Source organism: Diachasma alloeum, unplaced genomic scaffold (assembly GCF_001412515.2).
Source record: "Diachasma alloeum isolate Michigan unplaced genomic scaffold, Dall2.0 Dall_scaffold_00283, whole genome shotgun sequence".
NCBI classification, from domain to species: domain Eukaryota; kingdom Metazoa; phylum Arthropoda; class Insecta; order Hymenoptera; family Braconidae; genus Diachasma; species Diachasma alloeum.
The window spans coordinates 511465-522070 of record NW_021680422.1 but is presented as its reverse complement, the minus strand read 5'-3'; the positions used below and the strand labels follow the sequence as shown (position 1 = coordinate 522070).

Here is a 10606-nt window from a genome sequence, read left to right as displayed (position 1 = left end):
CTTGAGTAGGATAGAATAGCATTTCCCGAAGATTCCAAAAAGCTTCATTGTTCTTCGTGCATGAAAAATGGGAATCTTCGGGAAACTCCTTGCGATCACAAGACTTTTACCGATTTATTTTTCTCCGTGTGACGTCCGTATAGAAGATCAAAAAATCAATTTAACTTTGGGATAAATGGAGAGGAGAGAAAAACGTGAATATCTCGGAAATTAGATGCGACAAAGTGGGCCCTTTTCACGTGGACGTACACATATAATTGGACTGAAATTTATAGAAATTTTTAATTTGCAATGACGAAATTCCTTGAAATTTCCGTATTACGGCAACGCTATAAAAATTCCCAATAAGTTCCCGGAATTTCTGCGAAAATATTACTGAAACTTACAGACATCATTCCTGATTTCAAGACATTCCTTTGATTTTCAGGATCATGTCACTAGAAATTTTTTACAAAATGACTTAATTTTAACATTGCTTGCTCATTCCATTTCAGAAATGCAGCTGCCTAAAAAAGACACATCGATTCCTAGGAACGTTTTTTTTTTCTCGGTAAATACAGACAATTGAGAAATGTCAGAGTACAGTGAATAAACTTCACTCGTCAAAAACTCCATAATGGCAGAGTTAAATTCCCTGATTTTTTTTCACTCTCGATTAATTTTTTAAAGATTCAAATTGATACTTAAGTATCAATTGATTCATTCACCTCGTTCCATTCCATCGGGAGATATTGTCGATTGGAGACAATTTTTTATGGTCACTGAAGAATGCAAACCATTCATTTAAATCTCGCAATAATCTGCGAAAAGTCTCATTCGTTAATCTATTATTATTGATTTAATCCTATTATGTGTATGAGATTTGTTGAGATATAATCTCTCACAAATATTGAATATATTTCTCATCAAAATAATTTGAAATTCATTCATTACCTTTGTATCACTGACAAAATATGTAATAAATGTGAATAAGATGAATTGCTCGTATTTTTTTTTTTTTATTAAAGATCTAGTTGTATAGAAATTCAAATAAATGATCCTCTTTCGCTCAAGACTTCATAATTCCTTTTCTCCCTCTCCTTTATGATCAACTAATTTACAAATTAAGACAATAAGAAGTTGTATGAACGAAAATGGGATAATCAAGCGGATGAGTGAATGCAAAGGAGGTTTCATGTTGGATTTAAGATTGGGAACGCATCCCTGTTATCGACTGTCTCCATGGTAATAGATGAATATTTCTTTACCCACAGAGACGGCCTCTCGATTAGTTCATGCGCGCCACCGCTATGAAACTCTGATCGAACAGTTCCCATAAGCCTGAGCAATCTCCCCTATTATCTCTGCCACGGGCAGTGAACCCGCCATCTGGGATCAACTCTAACTAGCTCGATACGTAACAAATGTAAAAGTTAGGACTGGATTTTTTCGTAGCGGTGGCGCATGAACTAAATGCGAATACACTTTTGTTGGTAAAACAGGCGGGTATACTAATGTCGGTATTCCCCCCCTTCCTTACTCGCTCAGCGGTGGAATAAATATATATAATCGAACATTACTATAGTAAAAAAAAACAAAATCTGCACAATTATTCAATAGAATCACTGGAAAACTGTAGAGTTTTCCAGCGACAGCGCTGGGATTTTCTATGAATTTTTTGACGTACGTGTCAATAATAAATATGTCGAGAAAAAGGAAAAGACTTTTAGATATTTAGATTCTGCATTCATTATACAATTGATTATAATATGTTCGATTTTACATTCCTAACAATTATTACAAAATGCGAGGAGCTACTGTATTGAGAACCCACTTTCGGTTATCGACAAATTTATACTCGGGCCCTACCATACCAATCGAGCAACAAACGTCTAGTTACTCCTAGAACTTATTTTGACGAGTGTACAATCGTCAAAATAAGTTCTCGGAGTAACAGTCGTCAAATTAAGTTCTGGGAGTAACTAGACGTTTTCTGGTAAGGTTGGGTTGCATGGGCGGTGGGACCAAATGAACGACCCAACCCAACCTCTAGCAACAAACGTCTAGTTACTCCCAGAACTTATTTTGATGAGTGTACAGGGAGATCCGTTCTATTAGCCCCCTTTGTAGAGATTTTCCAAATTTTCATTTTTTTTCTGATTGAGAATGTTTTGAAAGAATTTGCCAGTTAATCAAAAATATTTGCTAGTTGTAATTTTTTTTAAAATGATTTTTTGAATAATCGTTTCTGAAAAAAAGGTGTTATCTCCCTTATCTGATTATTTCCGAAAAATTTTGTCACCAATCGATAGCAAATCGTTTGAAGATTTTTGCGAGTTATGAAAAAGTAATCGATTCAATATCGTTATCGCGTAAATTGACAATTTCCCGTTCAGAATCCCCTAAACGCACCGAACATATCGATCCAATATGGCCGCCGAATTATCCAACTGTCGGCCGTCATTTTGGAGCAATGTTGTGTGGATGTTTTTCTTTAGAGTGCATTTAAAAAATAATTATTTATTAAACACATGGAAGTATTTTTTTGAAATATTCAGAAGTTCAGTGTAGTGAATAGTGTCTGAAATGTCCACCGAAACCTGCTAATTCATCGTGAATGTGTTCCCTGCTCATCTCATGTGTTTGTTGCTATCTCAATACGGTTATGGAAAAATTATCACCCCACACGAGTGTTCCCTGCTTCACATTGACCACTAGTCCGTATGATAGATTATTTCATTTCTGCCCAGGTAAAAATTAAAGATGAACATTCTTTTTACGTCAATCACCCTCCAATAGACGCAATTAAGTACTTCTCTGGTCCCCACATTGTTTCCATGAATACCAAAAGCGGAAAAAAATAATTGATGATTAATAATCCATCAAAATGAAGGGGGTGAAGGAGAGATTTAAGAGCAGACTACAGTTGACAAGAAGGTCTCATGTCGTCCAGTGCAAACGGAGTGATAACGAATACACTGAATCTCAAGGAGACTCGATTGGCATGCATAGCTCTCTAGCAGATTGTCATATATCTGTACCAATGGACCTACAATTGTCTTTAGGAACCCGAGGGGTTGAGTATTCACCTGCACAAGAGTGAACATGTCCACTTGGGGTTCATTATGTTCCACAGATAAAATTCCTTCTTTCGTTGGGGACCTTGAGTGATCAAACCGTGGGTTTGCGAATCAATTGGGAAGGCTCTTAGCTATGGAGCTATGGATCCCTGGAGAATTAAAGAAGCTGAGAACGGCTGAAGTAAACGGATGATGAAAACATCGAGAGGGACAGGAGGATGATGGGCCCTACAGTTCGACTAGAAATGGTTATTATCCTTTGAAAATTAATTATTCGCGTAAGTTACGATAAAATGTCTGGTTTTGCTATCTCGCAATGATCATGAACATACACTAATTGACAGGTTTATAAAAGAAATGTCAAGAGAAGCCTTATGTAGGAAAAAAATTTAGTGAAGAGAATTTTGTTGGAGTTTTTACTAATTACGCAAAGGTTTCCTTAATATTTCTTCGCATACCTGCTCGTTACCAAAGTATTTACATGATTGACACAGTGTTTCTTCATGATTTAAAGAATTTCATGATTGATTCTGATTTTCTTCGGCCGAATTTTATAAGCATTCAAAAGAATTCTGAGAGAATTTTCTAGCGTATCCGCTAGGTTTTTTTATGAAATACTTTCGCTTTTTTAATTATAACATCCCATTAATAGTCGAACCCCATCACATTAACGACGGAATTTTTGAAAAATTCATGAGAACTTTTTTGCAGGAAGTTTTCATTGCTGCAAAGGAAGTCTCTATAAAGAAAATGACTTGTTCTTAAGTTAATCACATGATTAACATCACACAGTACTTATTCATTTCTGACACGATTTGTCACGTCAGCTCAAAAAATATTATTTTATGTAAGTGAGAGAACCAAGTCATTATGTGAAGCTAACTGATAAAAATAGATCCAGTATTTTGAGGGAGAAATTTTATGGAGTTGATTCAATATTGAAGTGTTATAACGAGAGTAGTCTTAGGTGGATTATATCGTAAATATCTAGGAATTATAGAATGCTAGCGAAATTTCGTGAATAATTTTTTTGTAGCTTGCGCCTTCCTCTACAAAAAAGTTCACATAAATTTTCCTAATTTTCTTGCATTCAAAAATATTTTCCAGAAACTCAACTCGATGTTGATTGGCTAATTTTGTTTTACCGTGCCCTTTTTTATTATCATATTTCGTACTATTATCTTCGACATTAGAAACGCCAGAAAAGAGGAACAATGACTTCATTCCGATGAAAAAACACTGAATTTAATTGAACCAAGAAGAAAAAAACCTCAAGTTCAGATGATAAGGATTTCCATATGTCGGTAAAGTCAATGTCTGCATAACATAATCATTATAAGTTATTGTGGGTTGAGGCCACGGCCCCCAGGTTTCAACCGTCAGAATGATACAAACTTCCGAAAAAAAAAATCCCTAGGATTTAAATTTCCCATTTCTATCATTACTATTAAGATTAAAAAGTAATTAAATTACACGCTGACTCCCTTATTTAAGTTCAATCATCTTTTTCAAATGAGTGATACATTGAAATTCGTTTTCTGAAATATTAACAATATATCTAAAAATGATTGACTGAATCAATATGATTCCTAATGTTCCATTCACATCCAATCTCTTCCTCTCATGAAAAAGATGTACTCATTAGTACTATTAGCGTGATACATATTTATGAGTTGAAATGAAAGTATGACTAACAATTATATTTTCTGATGAAAGTGTGTTGCAGAATATAGGTACAAGTTAATATCATCTCAAATCTTTTAATATGTAAATTGCATTTATAGACATTTAGGCTGTGACTAAAATCGCGAAATTGTTTTTATTTACTTCACCCGTATGACAACTCACAACAAACCAATATATCTTTTATTGTATCCAAAGTTGAAAAATTCCTGGGCAGGAACTCATTGATATCATTTAAAAAATTGTGCTGATCGAAGATAACGGGGCTTCATACACTCAGATGAATCAAATAATAGTGCATAATGATTCCCCCATAAATTCGTGGCAATGGTGTACCTTGATATTCATTTTATTGTGCAAATTATTGTCCATACTTAGTCTGGAAATATCTGTAATGAGGATACCATGTTCTAAACGATTCTTGTATTAGTCTTCTCCTTAAGCAGGAGCTAGTAAAATCCGTGAAATTGTAGGAATAATAAAGACGCAAAAAATAATACCCATAAATATATGGATTTTGCATGATTTTAACACAATACCGCATATTTAAAAAATTTATTGACCTACAAATAATTCTCAGAATCCGTATTACATCTCCTCGTCATTTGAATTCGATGTCGTATGAATATTGCATAATTTTAATTTAGCCGAATCACGATCACTCTCTGTTTTATCGACTGTTCCATTCGTTCAGTCGGCGACCGGTAATATAGAGAAAGCGAAAAATGCTACTTATGGTCAAATAGAGGATTAGTTTATCCTCTTTGTTGTTGTTCTTGGTGTATTCATTTGAATCTAATTGTGGTCTACGGCCGGAAGACTGTGGACATCAGTCCGAAACAGCCGGAGCCAGAAACCTTAACTAACTAATTGTGGTCTAGTTGCGATCTGTCAAGATTAACAAAGGAGGAGTAGATTTTAAAATGGAGAGGCTCGCAAGGAGGCACGCGTCGACGGTAATTCATAATGGCTATCGATTTCACAGTAAATCGAGTTGTGGGACAAGGAGGTTAGTTCACACATTTGCATAATGACAAAATTATTAAATATATAATATCGTGTATGAGGAAATTCAAGCGCATTTATTATAGGAAATTCTATTGTATTTTTAGATGGAATGCCATTTTTGTTAATTTTTCTCAAAATGCTGTTGTTAAATCAGGTCTAGAACATTGTCTCAGACGGATAAAGTCTTGAAGTTTTTGGCATTTTTTTCGATTTCATTTGATTAGTCTTCAACAAACAAATGAAACCGGTTTCTCTTTTGCTCTCTCGCTCTCTCTGTCTAGTATGCCATTTGTTATGACGCTGAATTTAGCTTTAAAACGAATAAAAAATCACTTAAAAGTTCTATAACTTCGCGAAAAATGGATCGATTCAATTGTGCTTTGACTTGATGTTTCAAAGGTTAAAACATATTTTCCAAATACTTTACCAATGGATACCGGGAAAACTGGTAGTGCTTCTGAAAAAAAACGAAAACGAGCGTTCTTTCTACAGAAAAGTTCTAGGTGGGCGTTGTGCATTTTTTTCAAAATTTTAATTTTAATTACGGTAATTTCCAAAAGAGTGAAAAAAATTGCCAATCTCTACACTCCGACTGGAGCGTTCGTATGCCGCCAACGACCACTTATTTCATTCTCCAAATTTGTCTGTCCTCACACCATTACAATACCCGATGTTGTAGTTCTTAATATTGGCTAATATCGTTAATACTTTGTAATTTTATATTTTTTTATAATAAATCTGCAGTAATAAAAAATTCAGCGAAATATTTTTCTCACAAATGTAATATTTGCACTCATTGATGATGATTTTACCTGAACGAAGGATATTTAAGTACCACTTATACTTTGATACAAATAACATTATAGATTAAGAAGTTTCCAATTATGAAATTTGTCTTATGAAATTTGTCTGTAGAATAATAGTCATAACAATTTCTTTTACCAACAAAATGCCTAAAAATACTGCGGTAATATCTGGTAACAAAATTCACGGGTGTTTAATTTTGCCCTACTGTTTCATTCTGCCCAGACTCTCCCCTATACATATGCAACAGACAATCACCCTATCCTACCCTTTTGTTGGTAAAAGAAATTGTTATGACTATTATTCTGCCCTTAAGAGATTACTGCCGATATCTTCTCATTTTTCAATTTTTTTTAGAAATTTCTGAGAAATGGTTCAGAAAATCGACGTGAAAAAATATATCGTTTCAAATTTTTATTATTATTCAATGTTTCACGAAGTTTCATCACAGTGGAAGAATTGTCCTATGTTCCTAGTAAACTTTTGCAAAAATTCACAAAACTTTATCAAAAAGTTCGAAAAATTTTTTGAAGGAAAGTTCAGGAGAAAATAGCAAAGAGAGGGAAGGGTGAGTAAAATTATCAATATAAAATGTAGAAATATGAGGGTGGGAAATATATATATATATATATATATATATATATATATATATATATATATGTATCTCTTATTTAATAATCCAATGGAACTCTAACAGAAATTCACTCCTTTTTTAAATCTTCAAACTAAATATCTGCTTCCCCATATTATTTTCAAAATCCAGAATACTTTTCGTTGTTCCAAATCAATTCTGTTGTTTTTGTTGTTAAATCAATTTTTGCTGTTAAATTAATGGAATCACTCAAGGCCGAATTTCTTTTTATATATACTTGTACGAGACCGAACGCGCTACAGCGCGCTGTAATTATAAAAATCATGATTGAAAATTTCAAAATTAAATGAGTTCTGAATTCAAATTAGCCGCCTCAGACGACTGTGAACAAATGAGGAATAAGCGTGACAGAGTTTCGAGATATCTATTATGGATTTATACATTGAACTATCGTTTAATTCGTTTCTATCTCCAAGCAATTGCCATCATGAACTTGCTAATGTCTTTCTTTCCCAGTATAGATAACCGCTGTCCTTATTCTCTCACAAATCCTTGCTCCTTCCGGAAGACAAATCTCCATGCACTCCTTCTCAAAGTTAGAATTATTTCTTCCTGGAACAAAACACCTCCCACTAATACAATCAACGTAAGTCTCTCTGACTACATCCAAACGCATCTGAGTTACTGCGATCTTACAGTTTTCTCCGCTTACCGGGAGCAAATATCTCGGATTTTCAAAGCAAAAAGAAATGGTGTAGTTTGTTAACAGAACGCAACATTCAATCAATTAATTGCCACCCTCCTGCAATAATTAATGGAAAACGATAAGATTCTTACTGCCAGTTGCAGTTGCTGATGGAGGTACTCGGTAGGAAATTGCACAAAACAACAATCCAAATTTAAAAAATCGTCTACTTCATTTTTTGTCTTTTGATTTTTCTTGAACTTTACCGAAGATATGCCCAGCAATTGTCAAAGCTTGCGCTGCTATCCACAAACCTTGGCCAGTTATATAGTAGCTATAAACAATTATAACGCAATTTAATAACACAAGCTGTACCAATCTTCCAGTACTGACAGTGTAAATAAATTGTCTTTATAGATTTCAGCACTTTAAATAAATGAAAAAAACCTTGGCTAGTTATTTATATTACTTATTTTAATGTCCATATGTATACCCTGTCGGGTTTTTACATTTTGTTCCCATCCCTTATACAATAAGATTATAATAATTATACAGATTATAGAGGTTTCCTCTTGTTACATAAAAGGAAAAGAAAACTTAAAAACTATGGTTGCCCCAGCCTATGGCCTTTTTCCGCTTAAAGATCCAGGGACTTGTTGAGTGCTCAGAGCGCAGAAGCAGCCGTTTGAAGTTTGCCTCTGTGAAAAAACACTGAAAAAAACCGATGACATTGGCGTTTCTCGTTACGCCGTCGGGTCGGTTGTCAGAGTGTACTCCTAGATCGCCCCTTCTTCGGGCACGAAGCGTAGTTTCCACTCCCTCTCCTCCTGTCTTCCAAAGACTTGTCCTGCTTCCTCCAGCCGTCTCATAGCTTCTTCAGGACCCCTTCGCCATCTTGTCTCCATTACTGCATCACTATCTTCTCGGCTGAAACCCATTGGCTACAAAACAACCTCACCAAATCTCCCCACCGAAGCCCAATCCTCATCCTGGATCCGCTATCTCCCGGCCAGGGTGGGCTCCAGAATCCGCCACAATGCCTGTGACCCTATCCCGCATATAGCTCCCATTCTGCTTCCCTGCCATCCGTTGACCCTCCCTCGCCCAGAGTATCTCGGGCCCCTTGCTGTCTCCATGTATCTCCTCCCCCCTCCAGGACTGCTTAGTACCCTGTTCGACTTCTGAGACCAACAATCCCGCCTCCTCCTCTCTCCCTTCAGCATGCCTAGTCCAATGTCTTTAATATCTTCCGATGTCCCTCGTTCAGACCCCAAGACAATCGTTCCGCTCAGTCAATGGTCGTCGCCATCCCCAGTCCTCAACAAACCCCCATGTTGTCCCTCCAACACTCAAGCCAAGGCCCCCCAGTTAGGTATTTATTTATACGAAAAAATTGCAAGACTTTGTAACTCAAAAAAGCCAATTTCCTATTCTCTATGATAATGAGACAATTTNTGTACACTCCCTGGTGTTCAAGTTCCCGTAACCCAAGTCCCCGTTGATCTTCAAATGCCCATCCAGGCCTTCAACCCATCGCCAGTTCAGACCCTCCCAATGATCAGCAATCCACGAAACCTGCTCCCCCACCAGAGCGTTTCCCAAAACCCCAGCCTGCTCAGTCAATATCACCATCTCCAGTCCTCAAAAGAAACCCCCCCGATCGTCCCTCCAACCCTCCCAGCCCAGAGTACCTCCCCGAATACCTATGTACTCTCCCTGGTGATTAAGTTCCCGTAGCCCAAGTCCCCGTTGATCTTCAATACCCATCCAGGCCTTCGTCCCATCGCCTGCCCGGATTCTCCCAATGATCAGCAATCCACAAAACCTAGTCCTTCGCCCAAGCGTTCCCCAAAACCCCCCTGCTATCCGTCATGTTCAAACCCCAAGACAATCGTTCCGCTCAGACAATGGTCGCCATCCCCAGTCCTCAACAAACCCCCATGTTGTCCCTCCAACACTCAAGCCAAGGCCCCCCAGTTAGGTATTTATTTATACGAAAAAATTGCAAGACTTTGTAACTCAAAAAAGCCAATTTCCTATTCTCTATGATAATGAGACAATTTATTCAGTAAAATTATATACAGAAATAAAACTTGGATTTAATGGAATATTTTCATGAACATATGTGGTTAATGTTTCTCTAATGCCTTCGTCAGTAATTCATTCATCGATGTCAGCAGTATTCGGGGGTCTTCGACGAGTCCAGCTCCGACCATAGCTGCTGTGAAAAGCTGAGGAGGAAATGGTTAAATTAATTTATAATTTTCATTTTAATATATTTCAATTTAATTTTTAACTCATTCAAAATCGAGAGCTTCAGATAATCCATATTTTATGGATTAATCCAAGCTTTCATTAAAAATTTTCTTTATTGAGTACTAAGAACAGATATTCACTAGTGCTGTTCTTTTATTCTTTCAAGTAATATCAAACTGTCTTCAAAATGTTTTCTTTCATTCCTTCAACTGACTGAAATCTTTTTCAGGCTCGAATTCGTTCTCAGTTAAGTTTCAATCAAGGTTCTCTCGATTCATCTCGAAAATTAAGGATTTAAGCTCGAAACCTTTAATGACTTTTCTGCAGATGATTAAATTTCAAATAAAAAAGTTCTTAATATATCCACCTAAAATTAATAATTCTGGAGGTAAAATGGTAGAGCTACCTGTTGAGTCAAGAGTTCAGCTAATTTAGGATCGGACTCAATCAAAGTCGTGAGTTTTTTGATGATTGGATGATTAGGATTGATTTTCAAACGTGGCTGCAGCAGGTTGTACC

General features: G+C 36.2%; 1 pseudogene; it reads right to left on the bottom strand.

The window, feature by feature from the left end:
* Positions 1-9860: 9860 nt before the first annotated feature.
* Positions 9861-10606, bottom strand: part of LOC107045582 — a 6925-nt pseudogene continuing 6179 nt past the window's right edge.